The sequence below is a fragment of the Oncorhynchus kisutch genome, linkage group LG2, assembly GCF_002021735.2.
Source record: "Oncorhynchus kisutch isolate 150728-3 linkage group LG2, Okis_V2, whole genome shotgun sequence".
NCBI classification, from domain to species: domain Eukaryota; kingdom Metazoa; phylum Chordata; class Actinopteri; order Salmoniformes; family Salmonidae; genus Oncorhynchus; species Oncorhynchus kisutch.
The window spans coordinates 71,774,463-71,796,531 of record NC_034175.2 but is presented as its reverse complement, the minus strand read 5'-3'; the positions used below and the strand labels follow the sequence as shown (position 1 = coordinate 71,796,531).

The following is a 22,069-nucleotide window of genomic DNA, read 5'->3' as shown; positions in this document are numbered from 1 at the left end:
AGAACAGAGCCTGCAATATACAGTTCACCCTCACTTCCTGGACAGAACAGAGCCTGAGATATACCGTTTACCCTCACTTCCTGGACAGAACAGAGCCTGAGATATACCGTTTACCCTCACTTCCTGGACAGAACAGAGCCTGAGATATACAGTTTACCCTCACTTCCTGGACAGAGCCTGAGATATACAGTTTACCCTCACTTCCTGGACAGAACAGAGCCTGAGATATACAGTTTACCCTCACTTCCTGGACAGAACAGAGCCTGAGATATATCATTTACCCTCACTTCCTGGACAGAACAGAGCCTGAGATATACCGTTTACCCTCACTTCCTGGACAGAACAGAGCCTGAGATATACCGTTTTTACCCTCACTTCCTGGACAGAACAGAGCCTGAGATATACAGTTTACCCTCACTTCCTGGACAGAACAGAGCCTGAGATATACAGTTTACCCTCACTTCCTGGACAGAACAGAGCCTGAGATATACCGTTTACTCTCACTTCCTGGACAGAGCCTGAGATATACCGTTTACCCTCACTTCCTGGACAGAGCCTGAGATATACAGTTTACCCTCACTTCCTGGACAGAACAGAGCCTGAGATATAGTTTACCCTCACTTCCTGGACAGAACAGAGCCTGAGATATACCGTTTACCCTCACTTCCTGGACAGAAGAGAGCCTGAGATATACCGTTTACCCTCACTTCCTGGACAGAACAGAGCCTGAGATATACCGTTTACCCTCACTTCCTGGACAGAACAGAGCCTGAGATATACCGTTTACCCTCACTTCCTGGACAGAACAGAGCCTGAGATATACCGTTTACCCTCACTTCCTGGACAGAACAGAGCCTGAGATATACCGTTTTTACCCTCACTTCCTGGACAGAACAGAGCCTGAGATATACAGTTTACCCTCACTTCCTGGACAGAACAGAGCCTGAGATATACCGTTTACCCTCACTTCCTGGACAGAACAGAGCCTGAGATATACCGTTTACCCTCACTTCCTGGACAGAACAGAGCCTGAGATATACCGTTTTTACCCTCACTTCCTGGACAGAACAGAGCCTGAGATATACAGTTTACCCTCACTTCCTGGACAGAACAGAGCCTGAGATATACCATTTACTCTCACTTCCTGGACAGAACAGAGCCTGAGATATACCGTTTACCCTCACTTCCTGGACAGAGCCTGAGATATACAGTTTACCCTCACTTCCTGGACAGAACAGAGCCTGAGATTTAGTTTACTGTCACTTCCTGGACAGAACAGAGCCTGCAATATACAGTTCACCCTCACTTCCTGGACAGAACAGAGCCTGAGATATACCGTTTACCCTCACTTCCTGGACAGAAGAGAGCCTGAGATATACCGTTTACCCTCACTTCCTGGACAGAACAGAGCCTGAGATATACCGTTTACCCTCACTTCCTGGACAGAACAGAGCCTGAGATATACAGTTTACCCTCACTTCCTGGACAGAGCCTGAGATATACAGTTTACCCTCACTTCCTGGACAGAACAGAGCCTGAGATATACAGTTTAACCTCACTTCATGGACAGAACAGAGACTGAGATATACAGTTTACCCTCACTTACTGGACAGAACAGAGCCTGAGATATCCAGTTTTAGAAACTTCATCCTGTCAGCAATATATGGCAACACAGGAATATTTATAGAGCACAGGGCTGCGGACCAGAAGGTTGTGGGTTCATAGACCACCCTGGACAAGAGTAGGGGTGGAAAGATCTCCTTTATAGTAAAAGCATAGCATGAATCTATCATCATGTTTGCAGGTCTGAAAAAAGGCCTTTTATAAAAATGTCATGCAATTCTTCGTAATTTTACACATTAGTAGAATCTTTTTGAATAATACCACACAAATTCCAGGCTAAGAATGGACAGATAGATAGGCCTATGTGTTTATCTGTCAGGCTAAGAATGGACAGAGAGATAGGCCTATGTGCTCATCTGACAGGCTAAGAATGGACAGAGAGATAGGCCTATGTGTTCATCTGACAGGCTAAGAATGGACAGATAGATAGGCCTATGTTCATCTGACAGGCTAAGAATGGACAGAGAGATAGGCCTATGTGCTCATCTGACAGGCTAAGAATGGACAGAGAGAGATAGGCCTATGTGTTCATCTGACAGGCTAAGAATGGACAGATAGATAGGCCTATGTTCATCTGACAGGCTAAGAATGGACAGAGAGATAGGCCTATGTGTTCATCTGACAGGCTAAGAATGGACAGATAGATAGGCCTATGTTCATCTGACAGGCTAAGAATGGACAGAGAGATAGGCCTAGGTTCATCTGACAGGCTAAGAATGGACAGAGAGATAGGCCTATGTGTTCATCTGACAGGCTAAGAATGGACAGAGAGATAGGCCTATGTTCATCTTATCCTATTTCTCCAATGCCAAATCAGTGCATCTTGTTTGCAAATAATTTAATAATTAGGAATCGGAGCATGGTACTTTCAAAAGTTAGGTCTACCTGTCCACCACAGACACAGAAGGCCTACTGACACAGGCAAATGTGAGCTTTAACTTCTGGTTATTCTTGGTCCGTGGTTTAACCCAACGAGAGAAGGTCACAAGGTTTCCCTCAAAGCTGTCTGGGTTTAAACATCTTCTATTGTACAGAATATTGAATAGCTTAACCAATTGACAGTGACAGAATTAGATTTCCACGCAAAGGAAATTTTTTGGTCTACCTTGGCTATAGAAGGTTGTAGCTCAGCCTCTTAATGTCAAATAAACTAAAACAATGATGTTCCCATAATGCATTAGTCATGTTTTTCCCAGGTATTTTACAGCTTGTTTCTAGCATAAAGCATCACAGACCAAAACGCTATTATAGATCACTTTATATAATTGGATCCGTAAGCTAACAAATCAAATGTATTTATAAAGCCCTTCTTACATCAGCTGATATCTCAAAGTGCTGTACAGAAACCCAGCCTAAAACCCCAAACAGCAAGCAATGCAGGTGTAGAAGCATGGTGGCTAGGAAAAACTCCCATGAAAGGCTGGAACCTAGAAAGAAACCTAGAGAGGAACCAGGCTCTGAGGGGTGACCAGTCCTCTTCTGGCTGTGCCGGTGGGAGATTATAAGAGTACATGGCCATTAAGTCCAGATTGTTCTTCAAGATGTTCAAACGTTCATAGACGACCAACAGGGTGAAATAATAAATCACAGTGGATATACAGTAGCTGGTTTGTAGCATAATGCATCACCGATCAAAGCGCAGTTATAAATTACTTGATATCATTCAAATCGGTTTTATTTTCTTCAAAATCTTGCTAACAAAAGGGTAGACCTGCATTTTCTTTTTACATTTTCTTTAATAAAATGAAGCCCTAAGGCCTCTCTCAATTCAAGTCTTGGTTTTAACATAACAGTCCTTCACTGACACGGAGGGAGGCTATTTAAAGAGTGCATGGTGAGAGGAGGAATTGACTGACACATCTATGGATATAGCAGTCTATAGCCTAATATAGTCTGTCAAACAGAAATTGGCTCCAACACAAAGCCCCTTTTGGTGTTAGTAAAGTCTAATTAAAATGAAGACGGTTCAAATTAATGTCTTCTGGAATTTGCCTACTTTCAGCACCATGTACTGTCCATTTCTGATTGGTTGTGCCCCGGCTACTGCTTCAAGTAAATCACTAGACTCTGGCTTATTCACAATAATATCAATAACTCTGATAAATACATCATGGGAAAGAAACACATCGTTTGTATTAAAATCAAATCATAGCAAGCTATCAAAGTTGACCTCCTGTCCTCCTTCTCATACTGAACAGAACATAGGCTATACGCTAATCTGCGCAGAAGACACAGAATTTGGGGGAATAGACCTAATGCATTTTTTCTTTGACTCCTGAACCGCCAACGTACAGTAGGCCCTACACAGCACAGCCATTGGTTAGGCAGCACACAACGTTTTTGATCGGCAAGAGCAGAGCAGGCCGGCGCTCAGGGTTGGAATATCCATTGCAGTGTGTAATGCAGCCTAGTTTTATTTACACCATCCATCTTAGAAATATAACTTTGCTCTGTGCTTCTCCAATCACGCGCTTCGTAGCCTATAGCCTATAAATCATTTGATTGAGACCACACTAAATAGCCAAAGGCGCACTAGATATTTCGTGCCCTGCAGAGAATCAGAGATGGGGGCGGCATCGATATACACTGAGTGTACAATTATTATTATAGTTTGTAAAAAAAAATGTAACCTTAATTTAACTAGGCAGGTCAGTTAACAACAAATTCGTATTTACAATGACGGCCTACCCCAGCCACACCTGGAATACGCTGGGCCAATTGTGCGCCGCCCTATGGGACTCCCAATCATGGCCGGATGTGATACAGCCTGGATTCCAACCAGGGAGACGCCCTCTTGCACTGAACTGCACTGCCTTAGACCGCAGCGCCACTCGGGAGCGCAACTGCTCTTTCCATGACATAGACTGACCAGGTGAATCCAGGTGAAAGCTATGATCCCTTATTAATGTCACTTGTTAAATTCACTTCAAATCAGTGTAGATGAAGATTTTTAAGCCGTGAGACAACTGAGACATGTATTGTATATGTGTGCCATTCAGAGGGTGAATGGGCAAGACAAAATATTGAAGTGCCTTTGAACGGGGTGTGGTACTGTAGTAGGTGCCAGGGGCACCGGTTTGTGTCGAAAACTACAACACTGCTGGGTTTCAAGCTTAACAGTTTCGTGTGTGTATCAAGAATGGTCCACCACCTAAAGGACATCCAGCCAACTTGACACAACTGTGGGAATATCGGCCAGCATCCCTGTGGAACACTTTCGACACCTTGTAGAGTCCTGTTGTCTGTAACAATTGTTACAGACATATTATTTCACTCTATCACAATTCCAGTGGGTCAGAAGTTTACATACACTAAGTTGACTGTGCCTTTAAACAGCTTGGAACATTTCAGAAAATGATGTCATGGCTTTAGAAGCTTCTGATAGGCTAATTGACATAATTTGAGTCAATTGGAGGTGTACCTGTGGATGTATTTCAAGGCCTACCTTCAAACTCAGTGTTCTTTGCTTGACATCATGGGAACATCAAGTCTGGTTCAACGCCCGAAGGTACCACGTTCATCTGTACAAACACGCAAGTAGTAGTACGCAAGTATTTTTTAAAATGTTTTAATTTTAATTTATCCGTTATTTTACCAGGTAAGTTGACTGAGAAAACGTTCTCATTTGCAGCAACGACCTGGGGAATAGTTACAGGGGAGAGGAGGGCGATGAATGAGCCAATTGTAAACTGGGGATTATTAGGTGACCATGATGGTTTGAGGGCCAGATTGGGAATTTAGCCAGGACACCGGGGTTAACACCCCTACTCTTACGATAAGTGCCATGGGATCTTTAATGACCTCAGAGAGTCAGGACACCCGTTTAACGTCCCATCCGAAAGACGGCACCCTACACAGGGCAGTGTCCCCAATCACTGACACGGAGGGAGGCTATTTAAACAGCATGTGACCACGCAGCCTTCATACCGCTCAGGAAGGAGATGCGTTCTGTCTCCTAGAGATGAACGTACTTTGGTGTGAAAAGTGCAAATCAATCCAAGAACAACAGCAAAGGACCTTGTGAAGATGCTGGAGGAAACAGGTACAAAAGTATCTATATCCACAGTAAAACGAGAAGACTCATGTTAAAGGGAACCTCCAGCTTTCATATGTTCTTATGTTCTGAACAAGGAACTTTAAACGTTAGCTTTCTTACATGGCACATATTGCACTTTTACTTTCTTCTCCAACACTGTGTTTTGCATTACTTAAACCAAATTGAACATGTTTCATTATTTATTTGAGACCAAATAGATTTTTATTTATGTATTATATTATTAAAAGTTAGTTAGTTACTAGTAACTGGTATTGCAGATGAGGTCCAACAGAGATAGGTTAGTTAGTTTAGTAACTAACTAACCTATCTCTGTACATAGTACATAGTAATATAGTAATATAGATGAGGTCCAGAGAGAGGTTAGTTACTAGTATACAGTACTGTAGATTAGGTCCAGAGAGAGGTTAGTTACTAGTACATAGTACTGTAGATTAGGTCCAGAGAGAGGTTAGTTACTAGTAACTGGTATTGTAGATTAGGTCCAGAGAGTGGTTAGTTACTAGTACATAGTACTGTAGATTAGGTCCAGAGAGAGGTTAGTTACTAGTAACTGGTATTGTAGATGAGGTCCAGAGAGTGGTTAGTTACTAGTAACTGGTATTGTAGATTAGGTCCAGAGAGAGGTTAGTTACTAGTACATAGTACTGTAGATTAGGTCCAGAGAGAGGTTAGTTACTAGTAACTGGTATTGTAGATTAGGTCCAGAGAGTGGTTAGTTACTAGTAACTGGTATTGTAGATTAGGTCCAGAGAGAGGTTAGTTACTAGTATATAGTATTGTAGATTAGGTCCAGAGAGAGGTTAGTTACTAGTATATAGTATTGTAGATTAGGTCCAGAGAGTGGTTAGTTACTAGTAACTGGTATTGTAGATTAGGTCCAGAGAGAGCTTAGTTACTAGTACATAGTACTGTAGATTAGGTCCAGAGAGAGGTTAGTTACTAGTAACTGGTATTGTAGATTAGGTCCAGAGAGAGGTTAGTTACTAGTAACTGGTATTGTAGATTAGGTCCAGAGAGAGGTTAGTTACTATTATATAGTATTGTAGATTAGGTCCAGAGAGAGGTTAGTTACTAGTATATAGTATTGTAGATTAGGTCCAGAGAGTGGTTAGTTACTAGTAACTGGTATTGTAGATTAGGTCCAGAGAGAGGTTAGTTACTAGTACATAGTACTGTAGATTAGGTCCAGAGAGAGGTTAGTTACTAGTAACTGGTATTGTAGATTAGGTCCAGAGAGAGGTTAGTTACTAGTATATAGTACTGTAGATTAGGTCCGGAGAGAGGTTAGTTACTAGTAACTGGTACTGTAGATTAGGTCCAGAGAGAGATTAGTTACTAGTAACTGGTATTGTAGATGAGGGACCTCCCAAATGACATATATGAGGTTTTCTGACATAGAAACTCCTGGTCCTATATGTGTAGGATGTATTTCAACTAATCTAAAGAACTTTACCTCTAAGAGACATTCTAGGATGGCATTGGGGCTGTAGAGTCTGAAGAAACTAGGTACAGATTTGGGGTTCATCATTTTGAAGGCAGCATCTGATTTGAAAATAAAAGATGGATCTTGCTGAAGAAGGATTAGAGTGCTCTCTAGTGTTACAAATTAAATCCGCCCTTGGAAGTACCAGAACAGGAGCAATTCTACCGAACTCACGTTATAATGTTATAATAATAGCCATGTGCATTTGGACACAACAGTCATCCCTGACTGATTATGCTAATGTGATGACATGTTTTAAAGGAACCTCTTCTGCCCCTCCTCACCATCTCACCTCTGGTTCTCTTCAGGTCCAGAGAGATCTCCATGATGGCAAAGTCTGTGTGGAATGTTCCCTCATGATAAACAGGTGTTTGATCAGAAACAGCTGACCGTCTACTTGTGTCCGAACAAGATTAGGTAGTAGTTTTGGAATTGTTAGCTAGATTACTCGTTGGTTATTACTGCATTGTTGGAACTAGAAGCACAAGCATTTCGCTACACTCACATTAACATCTGCTAACCATGTGTATGTGACAAATAAAATTGGATTTGATTTGATAGATTAAACCATACCAGTAACTTTAACATCAGAATATTTAAAATGTTAACCTTTTCCCCCCCAAAAAGAAAACCAATATTGATCCATTTAAGAAGGAAAAAGGTGAAGAGGTTTTGGAAGGACACCCTTTACAGTCAGAAATGTACACCCCAGAGGCCAGTTTATCAGGTATAACTATCTAGTACCGGGTCAGACCGCCCTTTGCCTCCAGAACAGTCTTAATTCTTTGGGGGTATGGAAACATTGCTCAATTGGCATCAAGGGACCTAACATGTGCCAGGAAAACAATCCCCACACCATCACACCACCGCCACCAGCCTGTACCGTTGACACCAGACAGGATGGGGCCATGGACTCACACCAAATCCTGACTCTGCCATCAACATGACGAAACAGGAAACCAGGCAATGTTTTTCCACTTCTCAATCGTCCAGTGTTCGTGGTCATGTGTCCAGTGGAGCCACTTCTTGTTTTTAGCTGAGATGTCATTCTGCACGCCACTGTTGTACTGCTCTGTTAATTGTCTGTTTGTCTGCCCGTCTGTTAGCTTGAACGATTCTTGCCATTCTCCTTCGATCTCTCTCATCAACGAGCAGTTTTTGACCTCAGGACTGCCACTGACCACGTGTTTTTTGTTTGTTGCACTGTTCTCTGTAAACCCCAGGAGAACATTTCTGAGATACTGGAACTGGCACCGACGATCATACCTCGCTCGAAGTTGCTTAGGTCACTCGTTTGGCCCATTCAAACATTCAAATGGAACAGTAGTAACTGAATGCCCGTCTCCCTGCTTTACACAGCAAGCCATGGCCACGTGACTCATTGTGTGTAGGAGAGAACCATTTTGGTGTATCTGATAAACTGGCCACTGGATGTATAATGTGACGCATTACGTGCATCGCATTGTCCTTGTGCCTGAAATAAATCTGCAGCAATCTTGTTCTTGAGAATGACATCAGAGGCTTTGAGCAGGGACTGGATGCAGGCAGATAAGGCCTCTTGAGATAAGCCCAGGAAGGCTGCTCTCTGGAGGGACAACAAATCCCACACATCAACAGGGTGGATGGCATCAACACAGGGACAACAGGGTGGACAGCATCAACACAGGGACAACAGGGTGGACAGCATCAACACAGGGACAACAGGGTGGATGGCATCAACACAGGGACAACAGGGTAGACATCATCAACACAGGGACAACAGGGTGGACAGCATCAACACAAGGACAACAGGGTGGACATCATCAACACAGGGACAAGAGGGTGGACAGCATCAACACAAGGACAACAGGGTGGACAGCACATCTACACACATGTAGAACTTGGATAAGCAGACCAGCGTCCGTCTGACTGTAGGGTACCACATGCCATGCAGGTCAGTGGGAGAGACGTACGGCTGAAAGTGGGATGAGTCTATACTACCTGTACGCAAGGACCAGAGAGAGAGAAAGTACAACAGTAAGACCATTCATAACTTATAAAGAGAAGACTCCTGTGTTCCAGTGGCACGTTGTGTTAGCTAATCCAAGTTGATCATTTTAAAAGGCTAATTGATCATTAGAAAACCCTTTTGCAATTATGTTAGCACAGCTGAAAACTGTTGTCCTGATTAAAGAAGCAATAAAACTGGCCTTTTTTAGACTAGTTGAATATCTGGAGCATCAGCTTTTGTGGGTTCGATTACAGGCTAAAAATGGCCAGAAACAAATAACCTTCTTCTGAAACTCGTCAGTCTATTCTTGTTCTGAGAAATGAAGGCTATTCCATGAGAGAAATTGCCAAGAAAGTGAAGATCTCGTACAACGCTGTGTACTACTCCCTTCATAGAACAACACAAACGGGCTCTAACCATTATAGAAAGAGGAGTGGGAGGCCCCAGTGCACAACTGAGCAAGAGGACAAGTACATTAGTGTCTAGTTTAAGAAACAGGCGCCTCACAAGTCCTCAACTGGAAGCTTCATTAAATAGTACCTGCAAAACAGCAGTCTCAACGTCAACACTAGAGAGGAACCAACTATGAGGGGTGGCCAGTCCTCTTCTGGCTGTGCCGGGTGGAGATTATAACAGAACATGGCCAAGATGTTCAAATGTTCATAAATGACCAGCATGGTCAAATACTAGGGTCTGGGACTGGTGAACAGGTCAGGATTCCATAGCCGCAGGCAGAACAGTTGAAAGTGGAGACGCAGCAAGGCCAGGTGGACTGGGGACAGCAAGGAGTCATCATGCCAGGTAGTCCTGAGGCATGGTCCTAGGTCCTCCGAGAGAGAGAAAGAAAGAGAGAAAGAGAGAATTAGAGAGAGCATACTTAAATTCACACAGGACACCGGATAAGACAGGACAAGCACTCCAGATATAACAAACTGACCCTAGCCCCCCGACATATAAACTACTGCAGCCTAAATACTGGAGGCTGAGACAGGAGGGGTCAGGAGACACTGTGGCCCCATCCGATGATACCCCCGGACAGGGCCAAACAGGAAGGATATAACCCCACCCACTTTGCCAAAGCACAGTCCCCACACCACTAGAGGGATATCTTCAAACACCAACTTACCATCCTGAGACAAGGCCGAGTATAGCCCACAAAGATCTCCGCCACGGCACAACATCAGGGAGGGGGGGGGGGGGGGGGGGGACAGACAGGAAGATCACATCAGTGACTCAACCCACTCAGTGACGCACCCCTCCTAGGGACGGCATGAAAGAGCACCAGTAAGCACCAGTAAGCACCAGTAAGCACAGTAAGCACCAGTAAGCACCAGTAAGCAGCAGTAAGCAGCAGTAAGCAGCCGTAAGCACCAGTAAGCACCAGTAAGCACCAGTAGGCACCAGTAAGCAGCAGTAAGCACCAGCAAGCAGCAGTAAGCACCAGTAGGCACCAGTAAGCACCAGTAAGCACCAGTAAGCAGCAGTAAGCACCAGTAAGCACCAGTAAGCACCAGTAAGCAGCAGTAAGCAGCAGTAAGCAGCAGTAAGCACCGGTAAGCACCGGTAAGCACCGGTAAGCAGCAGTAAGCACCAGTAAGCAGCAGTAAGCACCAGTAGGCACCAGTAAGCACCAGTAAGCACCAGTAAGCACCAGTAAGCACCAGTAAGCAGCAGTAAGCAGCAGTAAGCAGCAGTAAGCAGCAGTAAGCACCGGTAAGCACCGGTAAGCACCGGTAAGCACCGGTAAGCAGCAGTAAGCACCAGTAAGCAGCAGTAAGCACCAGTAAGCACCAGTAAGCACCAGTAAGCAGCAGTAAGCACCAGTAAGCACCAGTAAGCACCGGTAAGCACCGGTAAGCACCAGTAAGCAGCAGTAAGCACCAGTAAGCACCAGTAAGCACCAGTAAGCAGCAGTAAGCATCAGTAAGCACCAGTAAGCACCAGTAAGCACCAGTAAGCACCGGTAAGCACCAGTAAGCACCAGTAAGCACCAGTAAGCAGCAGTAAGCACCGGTAAGCACCGGTAAGCACCGGTAAGCAGCAGTAAGCACCAGTAAGCACCAGTAAGCACCAGTAAGCAGCAGTAAGCACCAGTAAGCAGCAGTAAGCACCAGTAAGCACCAGTAAGCACCAGTAAGCACCAGTAAGCAGCAGTAAGCACCAGTAAGCAGCAGTAAGCACCAGTAAGCACCAGTAAGCACCAGTAAGCACCAGTAAGCACCGGTAAGCACCAGTAAGCAGCAGTAAGCACCAGTAAGCACCAGTAAGCACCAGTAAGCAGCAGTAAGCATCAGTAAGCACCAGTAAGCACCAGTAAGCACCAGTAAGCACCGGTAAGCACCAGTAAGCACCAGTAAGCACCAGTAAGCACCAGTAAGCAGCAGTAAGCCCGGTAAGCACCGGTAAGCACCGGTAAGCACCGGTAAGCAGCAGTAAGCACCAGTAAGCACCAGTAAGCACCAGTAAGCACCAGTAAGCACCAGTAAGCAGCAGTAAGCACCAGTAAGCACCAGTAAGCACCAGTAAGCAGCAGTAAGCACCAGTAAGCAGCAGTAAGCACCAGTAAGCACCAGTAAGCACCAGTAAGCACCAGTAAGCACCAGTAAGCACCAGTAAGCAGCAGTAAGCACCAGTAAGCAGCAGTAAGCACCAGTAAGCACCAGTAAGCACCAGTAAGCAGCAGTAAGCACCAGTAAGCAGCAGTAAGCACCAGTAAGCAGCAGTAAGCACCAGTAAGCAGCAGTAAGCACCAGTAAGCAGCAGTAAGCACCAGTAAGCAGCAGTAAGCACCAGTAAGCACCAGTAAGCAGCAGTAAGCACCAGTAAGCAGCAGTAAGCACCAGTAAGCAGCAGTAAGCAGCAGTAAGCAGCAGTAAGCACCAGTAGGCACCAGTAAGCACCAGTAAGCAGCAGTAAGCACCAGTAAGCAGCAGTAAGCAGCAGTAAGCACCAGTAAGCAGCAGTAAGCACCAGTAAGCAGCAGTAAGCAGCAGTAAGCAGCAGTAAGCACCAGTAGGCACCAGTAAGCACCAGTAAGCACCAGTAAGCAGCAGTAAGCACCAGTAAGCACCAGTAAGCACCAGTAAGCACCAGTAAGCACCAAGTAAGCAGCCGTAGAGTCAGCCCGTAAGCAGCAGTAAGCACCAGTAAGCACCCAGTAAGCAGCAGGTAAGCACCAGTAAGCACTGCAGTAAGCACCAGTAAGCACCAGTAAGCACCTATGTAAGCAGCAGTAAGCAGCAGTAAGCACCAGTAAGGCCAGCCAGTAAGCCAGGCAGTAAGCAGCAGTAGCACCAGTAAGCAGCCAGTGTAAGCAGCAAGTAAGCCACCAGTAAGCCGCAGTCAGCACCACAGTAAGCAGCCAGTAAGCAGCAGAGTAAGCAGCAGTAAGCAGCCAGTAAGGCAACCAGTACGACAGCCTAGTAAGCACCAGTAAGCAGCCGTAGTAAGCACCAGTAAGGCAGCCAGTAAGCACCAGTAAGCACCAGGTAAGCACCAGTAAGCACGCAGGTAAGAGACCGTAAGCACCAGTAAGCACCAGTAAGCACCAGTAAGCAGCAGGTAAGGCACCAGTCAGCAGCCAGTAAGCACCAGTAAGCCCAGAGTAAGCAGCCAGTAAGCAGCAGTAAGCAGGCAGTAAGCCCACCAGTACGGCAGCAGCAGTAAGCAGCCAGTAAGCAGCAGTTAAGCACTCAGTAAGCAGCCAGTAAGCACAGTTAAGGCACCAGTAAGCACCAGTAAGCAGCAGTAAGCACCAGTAAGCAGCAGTAAGCAGCAGTAAGCAGCAGTAAGCACCAGTAAGCACCAGTAAGCAGCAGTAAGCAGCAGTAAGCACCAGTAAGCACCAGTAAGCAGCAGTAAGCAGCAGTAAGCAGCAGTAAGCACCAGTAAGCAGCAGTAAGCACCAGTAAGCACCAGTAAGCAGCAGTAAGAGCAGTAGCAGCAGTAAGCACAGTAAGCAGCAGTAAGCACCAGTAAGCAGCAGTAAGCACCAGTAAGCAGCAGTAAGCAGCAGTAAGCACCAGTAAGCAGCAGTAAGCACCCAGTAGCAGCAGTAAGCCACAGTAAGCACCAGTAAGCAGCAGTAAGCACCAAGTAAGCAGCAGTAAGCACCAGTAAGCAGCAGTAAGCCACCGTAAGCACCAGTAAGCACCAAGTAAGCCGCAGTAAGCACAAGTAAGCAGCAAGTAAGCACCAGTAAGCACCAGTAAGCACCAGTAAGCACAGTAAGCACCAGTAAGCACCAGTAAGCGCAGTAAGCACCAGTAAGCACCAGTAAGCACCAGTAAGCAGCAAGTAAGCACCAGAAGCAGCAGTAAGCAGCAGAAGCACCAGTAAGCAGCAGTAAGCAACAGTAAGCAGCAGTAAGCACCAGTAAGCAGCAGTAAGCACCAGTAAAGCAGCAGTAAGCAGCAGTAAAGCAGCAGTAAGCACAGTAAGCACCCAGTAAGCAGCAGTAAGCAGCAGTAAGCAGCAGTAAGCACCAGTAAACAGCAGTAAGCACCAGTAAGCAGCAGTAAGCACCAGTAAGCAGCAGTAAGCAGCAGTAAGCACCAGTAAGCACCAGTAAGCACCAGTAAGCAGCAGTAAGCACCAGTAAGCACCAGTAAGCACCAGTAAGCAGCAGTAAGCACCAGTAAGCACCAGTAAGCACCAGTAAGCAGCAGTAAGCAGCAGTAAGCACCAGTAAGCACCAGTAAGCACCAGTAAGCACCAGTAAGCACCAGTAGGCACCAGTAAGCACCAGTAAGCAGCAGTAAGCACCAGTAAGCAGCAGTAAGCACCAGTAAGCACCAGTAAGCACCAGTAAGCACCAGTAAGCACCAGTAAGCAGCAGTAAGCACCAGTAAGCAGCAGTAAGCACCAGTAAGCAGCAGTAAGCACCAGTAAGCAGCAGTAAGCACCAGTAAGCACCAGTAAGCAGCAGTAAGCACCAGTAAGCAGCAGTAAGCACCAGTAAGCACCAGTAAGCACCAGTAAGCAGCAGTAAGCACCAGTAAAGCACCAGTAAGCCTCATTCAAGGGTTTTTCTTTAGCTGTAATCAAGGAAAATCTGTTTAAATACTATTTTGGTTACTACATGATTCCATGATGTGTTATTTCATAGTTTTTATGTCTTCACGATTATTCACAAATGTAGAAAATAGTTTAAAAAACAAAGAAAAACCCTGGAACGAGTGGCTGTGTACAAACTTTGACTGGTACTATATGTATGCATGTATACACAGTAATAAATAATTTGTCAATAAAATAGCAAGTGCAATTTATGATTTATTCATTGAAACATAAACTGGTTATATTATATGGTGGACCAACAACCTTCAAAAAGGCAGTAACCTCAGTAGTGGTGCTTGTAACCTCAGTAGTGGTGCTTGTAACCTCAGTAGTGGTGCTTGTAACCTCAGTAGTGGTGCTTGTAACCTCAGTAGTGGTGCTTGTAACCTCAGTAGTGGTGCTTGTAACCTCAGTAGTGGTGCTTGTAACCTCAGTAGTGGTGCTTGTAACCTCAGTAGTGGTGCTTGTAACCTCAGTAGTGGTGCTTGTAACCTCAGTAGTGGTGCTTGTAACCTCAGTAGTGGTGCTTGTAACCTCAGTAGTGGTACTTGTAACCTCAGTAGTGGTGCTTGTAACCTCAGTAGTGTTGTGCTTGTAACCTCAGTAGTGGTGCTTGTAACCTCAGTAGTGGTGCTTGTAACCTCAGTAGTGGTGCTTGTAACCTCAGTAGTGGTGCTTGTAACCTCAGTAGTGGTGCTTGTAACCTCAGTAGTGGTGCTTGTAACCTCAGTAGTGGTGCTTGTAACCTCAGTAGTGGTGCTTGTAACCTCAGTAGTGGTGCTTGTAACCTCCAGTAGTGGTGCTTGTAACCTCAGTAGTGGTGCTTGTAACCTCAGTAGTGGTGCTTGTAACCTCAGTAGTGGTGCTTGTAACCTCAGTAGTGGTGCTTGTAACCTCAGTAGTGGTGCTTGTAACCTCAGTAGTGGTGCTTGTAACCTCAGTAGTGGTGCTTGTAACCTCAGTAGTGGTGCTTGTAACCTCAGTAGTGGTGCTTGTAACCTCAGTAGTGGTGCTTGTAACCTCAGTAGTGGTGCTTGTAACCTCAGTAGTGGTGCTTGTAACCTCAGTAGTGGACTGTAACCTCAGTAGTGGTGCTTGTAACCTCAGTAGTGGTGCTTGTAACCTCAGTAGTGGTGCTTGTAACCTCAGTAGTGGTGCTTGTAACCTCAGTAGTGGTGCTTGTAACCTCAGTAGTGGTGCTTGTAACCTCAGTAGTGGGTGCTTGTAACCTCAGTAGTGGTGCTTGTAACCTCAGTAGTGGTGCTTGTAACCTCAGTAGTGGTGCTTGTAACCTCAGTAGTGGTGCTTGTAACCTCAGTAGTGGTGCTTGTAACCTCAGTAGTGGTGCTTGTAACCTCAGTAGTGGTGCTTGTAACCTCAGTAGTGGTGCTTGTAACCTCAGTAGTGGTGCTTGTAACCTCAGTAGTGGTGCTTGTAACCTCAGTAGTGGTGCTTGTAACCTCAGTAGTGGTACTTGTAACCTCAGTAGTGGTGCTTGTAACCTCAGTAGTGGTGCTTGTAACCTCAGTAGTGGTACTTGTAGAAGCCTATGAAATACTTCGTTTTTTGAAAATTTTACAGACAAGACGCTCTTATTTCCCAAGCCCCTTTATCACAATCAAGACACACTTGTTTTTTTAAATAATTTTTTTAAGTAAACAAAAACATGTATTATAAAAACAGAATAACAATAGAACAGAATAACAATAGAACAGAATAACAATGGAACAGAATAACAATGGAACAGAATAACAATAGAACAGAATAACAATAGAACAGAATAACAATAGAACAGAATAACAATAGAACAGAATAACAATAGAACAGAATAACAATAGAACAGAATAACAATAGAACAGAATAACAATAGAACAGAATAACAATAGAACAGAATAACAATAGAACAGAATAACAATGGAACAGAATAACAATAGAACAGAATAACAATGAACAGAATAACAATAGAACAGAATAACAATAGAACAGAATAACAATAGAACAGAATAACAATAGAACAGAATAACAATAGAACAGAATAACAATAGAACAGAATAACAATAGAACAGAATAACAATAGAACAGAATAACAATAGAACAGAATAACAATAGAACAGAATATTTTTCCAAATGAAAACAGTTGCCAGTGCGAAATTATTAAATATTGAATTAATTATTATCAAATTATGCATATCTCGAACAGTTAGTCTGAAATGGAGATCATTTGAAATGGGGCTCAATTTGACCAGTTGAAATCTTTTTTTTTTCAGGGATACAAAACAAAAATCGATCTTCTTTTTCAAGATACAGATGTTCAATATAGTTTATTCTGCCTGTTATTTTTGAATTTTCTTAAATGGATGAGCAATTCCACATTGAACAATGCATGGTGATGATTTCCAGACATCTGTTTCCTGATTAAGCATATGCTTAATGATTCTGATGGAGATACGCTGTCTTTATCCAGTTTTTCTGTGCATATTTTACGATTTTTACATGATAAAAACTATGATCACTTGGCAAGGACTGTAGCTTGTATATCCCATCGGTTAGATACATTTCTATAGGCATTTATTTCTGTCGGCCTAACAGGAGTTAGTGTGCACACTCAGGATGTGTCTGTGTGTGTATATAGAGAGGTCGAAACGCAATTGAATGAATGAGACACAGAGGGAATTTAGGGAGAAGGGCGTGATGCTTAGCTTCTTTTTTGTTGTGCCCTTCAAATGCACATGTACACATGGAACACTAGAGTCAAAGCAAATTAACGTTGTCTTTATTAAGACAAAATGTCACTTGCCCGTTCGGGCAGACACCAAATAGTTTTACAGTATTCAATAAAAAAAAAAGAAATCTCTGGTTAATGATCAAGCTTTGACGTCTGTTGGATTACTCATGCCCGGACGTAGTTTATTACAAGTTGAACAGGGAATTCAACACAGAAAACATCTAACAGGCCTCTTGGAGACAGGCTCTTTCTATTCTACTCAGACAGCACCAAGTGTACTGTAAACATCTGTAGTGTAAAACGCCAGGCCAAGACCTTGTAGAAGTCAGAACAAAGGGCAGGACTGTCAGCTGCTACAGAATCCGTGTATCCACAGAATCAATAATAAATCCGTGTCAATCACTATCAGTGGCACAGCGGTCTAAGGAACTGCATCTCAGGGCTTGAGGCGTCACTACAGACACCCTGGTTCGATTCCGGGCTGTATCACAAGCGGCCATGATTGAGAGTCCCATAGGGCGGCGCACAATTGGCCCAGCGTCGTCCGGGTTTGGCCGGTGTAGGCCGTCATTGTAAATAAGAATTGGTTCTTAACTGACTTGCCTAGTTAAATTAAGGTTAAAAAAACATTTAAAAAACCCAGAATTAACCTTAGATTAGTATATAGGGGCAAATTCCTCCCACTGACTTAAGACAGGCAGTCAGTCAAACCCAACCTCCATCCTCTCCAGTTTCTCAGGATAGGCCAGGTCCCTGGGGGCGGGGTTGTCTCCGATGATGTCAGTCTGGATGTAGATGTGCGTCCTGTAGACCAGCCTCTCCTGGACATCCTCCAGCATCTGCTTCACCACCGCCTCAAACACCCCCAGCTGACCAGCTACACACACCATAACGTCATACACTCCTACTCAGCCTGGTTACACACCCTCGCTTATAGAAAGAAACACCATGTCCTAGGGATGTTTTATCTGTTGACGTGTAGGCCTAATTACACTGCTCTCTGAAAATACGTTACGGTGTAAACATGTAACATACTGTAGCTTGACGGTAATAGAAACCAGAGGTCCTTTGTATTGCGAGTGACAGTACCGTTTTTGTTGTGGACGTGGTCTTGTAGCATCTCATTATTTAGGATGCCACAGAGTTCTGACATGGTCTCCAAGTGGATACCGTGGATGATGAGCAGTCGCAGGACGTCATACAGCGACAGACACAGCTTCTCCAGCAGTTCACTGGAGGAGAGGGGGGGGGGGGGGACTCCTCCACTTTCCCACCAGTGAGCAAAAGGTCACATTTGAGTTGTCCTCTGGGAAATGACAGTGTGTTGAAAATGCATTTCTTCTACAAGAGAGAAATACTAGCTAGTATCTGATCAGTTTAGATACATGTTTTATCTCACTGTGTAGAATGTTACTGCCAGTTAATTCAACAGTAAAGTCAGCAGGTGTAGAAAGACAAGACAGACAGGACAGACAGGACAGACAAGGCAGACAGGACAGACAGGACAGACAGGACAGACAGGACAGACAAGACAGACAGGACAGACAAGGCAGACAGGACAGACAGGACAGACAGGACAGACAGGACAGACAGGACAGACAGGACAGAAATGAAAGAAGAAGAAAGGAGAATACTAACAGGGAAATATGAATTGATGTGAGCCTTTACGTCAAGACAAACATATTCTGTACAGAGCTCTGAGTTTCAGTGAGCATTAAAGGAAGGTCCTACAAAAAAAAGTCAATGTGTGGGTTTGGAGACAGTACTTCCTCTAGTCTAGGTGTGGGTTTGGAGACAGTACTTCCTCTAGTCTAGGGGTGGGTTTGGAGACAGTACTTCCTCTAGTCTAGGTGTGGGTTTGGAGACAGTACTTCCTCTAGTCTAGGTGTGGGTACAGTACTTCCTCTAGTCTAGGTGTGGGTACAGTACTTCCTCTAGTCTAGGTGTAGGTACAGTACTTCCTCTAGTCTAGGTGTAGGTACAGTACTTCCTCTAGTCTAGGTGTGGGTAGAGTACTTCCTCTAGTCTAGGTGTGGATACAGTACTTCCTCTAGTCTAGGTGTGGGTTTGGAGACAGTACCTCCTCTAGTCTAGGTGTGGGTACAGTACTTCCTCTAGTCTAGGTGTGGGTTTGGAGACAGTACTTCCTCTAGTCTAGGTGTAGGTACAGTACTTCCTCTAGTCTAGGTGTGGGTACAGTACTTCCTCTAGTCTCGGTGTGGGTAGAGTACTTCCTCTAGTCTAGGTGTGGGTACAGTACTTCCTCTAGTCTAGGTGTAGGTACAGTACTTCCTCTAGTCTAGGTGTGGGTTTGGAGACAGTACTTCCTCTAGTCTAGGTTTGGGTTTGGAGACAGTACTTCCTCTAGTCTCGGTGTGGGTAGAGTACTTCCTCTAGTCTAGGGGTGGGTACAGTACTTCCTCTAGTCTAGGGGTGGGTACAGTACTTCCTCTAGTCTAGGTTTGGGTTTGGAGACAGTACTTCCTCTAGTCTAGGTGTGTGTACAGTACTTCCTCTAGTCTCAGTGTGGGTAGAGTACTTCCTCTAGTCTAGGGGTGGGTACAGTACTTCCTCTAGTCTAGGGGTGGGTACAGTACTTCCTCTAGTCTAGGTGTGGGTTTGGAGACAGTACTTCCTCTAGTCTAGGTGTGGGTTTGGGGACAGTACTTCCTCTAATCTAGGTGTGGGTACAGTACTTCCTCTAGTCTAGGTGTGGTACAGTACTTCCTCTAGTCTGGGTGTGGGTACAGTACTTACTCTAGTCTAGGTGTGGGTTTGGAGACAGTACTTCCTCTAGTCTAGGTGTGGGTTTGGAGACAGTACTTCCTCTAGTCTAGGTGTGGGTTTGGGGACAGTACTTCCTCTAATCTAGGTGTGGGTACAGTACTTCCTCTAGTCTAGGTGTGGTACAGTACTTCCTCTAGTCTGGGTGTGGGTACAGTACTTACTCTAGTCTAGGTGTGGGTTTGGAGACAGTACTTCCTCTAGTCTAGGTGTGGGTTTGGGGACAGTACTTCCTCTAGTCTAGGTGTGGTACAGTACTTCCTCTAGTCTGGGTGTGGGTACAGTACTTACTCTAGTCTAGGTGTGGGTTTGGAGACAGTACTTCCTCTAGTCTAGGTGTGGGTTTGGAGACAGTACTTCCTCTAGTCTAGGGGTGGGTTTGGAGACAGTACTTCCTCTAGTCTAGGTGTGGGTTTGGAGACAGTACTTCCTCTAGTCTAGGTGTGGGTACAGTACTTCCTCTAGTCTAGGTGTAGGTACAGTACTTCCTCTAGTCTAGGTGTAGGTACAGTACTTCCTCTAGTCTAGGTGTGGGTAGAGTACTTCCTCTAGTCTAGGTGTGGGTTCAGTACTTCCTCTAGTCTAGGTGTGGGTTTGGAGACAGTACCTCCTCTAGTCTAGGTGTGGGTACAGTACTTCCTCTAGTCTAGGTGTGGGTTTGGAGACAGTACTTCCTCTAGTCTAGGTGTAGGTACAGTACTTCCTCTAGTCTAGGTGTGGGTACAGTACTTCCTCTAGTCTCGGTGTGGGTAGAGTACTTCCTCTAGTCTAGGTGTAGGTACAGTACTTCCTCTAGTCTAGGTGTGGGTTTGGAGACAGTACTTCCTCTAGTCTAGGTTTGGGTTTGGAGACAGTACTTCCTCTAGTCTCGGTGTGGGTAGAGTACTTCCTCTAGTCTAGGGGTGGGTACAGTACTTCCTCTAGTCTAGGGGTGTGTACAGTACTTCCTCTAGTCTAGGGGTGGGTACAGTACTTCCTCTAGTCTAGGTTTGGGTTTGGAGACAGTACTTCCTCTAGTCTAGGTGTGGGTACAGTACTTCCTCTAGTCTAGGTGTGGGTACAGTACTTCCTCTAGTCTCGGTGTGGGTAGAGTACTTCCTCTAGTCTAGGGGTGGGTACAGTACTTCCTCTAGTCTAGGTGTGGGTTTGGAGACAGTACTTCCTCTAGTCTAGGTGTGGGTTTGGGGACAGTACTTCCTCTAATCTAGGTGTGGGTACAGTACTTCCTCTAGTCTAGGTGTGGGTACAGTACTTCCTCTAGTCTGGGTGTGGGTACAGTACTTACTCTAGTCTAGGTGTGGGTTTGGAGACAGTACTTCCTCTAGTCTAGGTGTGGGTTTGGGGACAGTACTTCCTCTAATCTAGGTGTGGGTACAGTACTTCCTCTAGTCTAGGTGTGGGTACAGTACTTCCTCTAGTCTGGGTGTGGGTACAGTACTTACTCTAGTCTAGGTGTGGGTTTGGAGACAGTACTTCCTCTAGTCTAGGTGTGGGTTTGGAGACAGTACTTCCTCTAGTCTAGGTGTGGGTTTCTAGACAGTACTTCCTCTAGTCTAGGTGTGGGTTTGGAGACAGTACTTCATCTAGTCTAGGTGTGGGTTTGGAGACAGTACTTCCTCTAGTCTAGGTGTGGGTACAGTACTTCCTCTAGTCTAGGGGTGGGTACAGTACTTCCTCTAGTCTAGGTGTAGGTACAGTACTTCCTCTAGTCTAGGGGTGGGTACAGTACTTCCTCTAGTCTAGGTGTGGGTACAGTACTTCCTCTAGTCTAGGTGTAGGTACAGTACTTCCTCTAGTCTAGGTGTGGGTTTGGAGACAGTACTTCCTCTACTCTAGGTTTGGGTTTGGAGACAGTACTTCCTCTAGTCTAGGTGTGGGTACAGTACTTCCTCTAGTCTGGGTGTGGGTTTGGAGACAGTAAATCAAATCAAATCAAATCAAATGTATTTATATAGCCCTTCATACATCAGCTGATATCTCAAAGTGCTGTACAGAAACCCAGCCTAAAACCCCAAACAGCAAGCAATGCAGGTGTAGAAGTACTTCCTCTAGTCTAGGTTTGGGTACAGTACTTCCTCTAGTCTAGGTGTGGGTTTGGAGACAGCACTTCCTCTAGTCGAGGGGTGGGTTTGGAGACAGTACTTCCTCTAGTCGAGGGGTGGGTTTGGAGACAGTACTTCCTCTAGTCGAGGGGTGGGTTTGGAGACAGTACTTCCTCTAGTCGAGGGGTAGGTGTGGGTACAGTACTTCCTCTAGTCTAGGTGTGGGTACAGTACTTCCTCTAGTCTAGGTGGGTACAGTACTTCCTCTAGTCTACGTGTAGGTACAGTACTTCCTCTAGTCTAGGTGTGG

The 22,069-nt window shown here is 45.0% G+C and overlaps 1 pseudogene; it reads right to left on the bottom strand.

The window, feature by feature from the left end:
• LOC109905270 (conserved oligomeric Golgi complex subunit 3-like) overlaps positions 1–22,069 on the bottom strand; it is a 53,542-nt pseudogene that overhangs the window by 12,483 nt on the left and 18,990 nt on the right.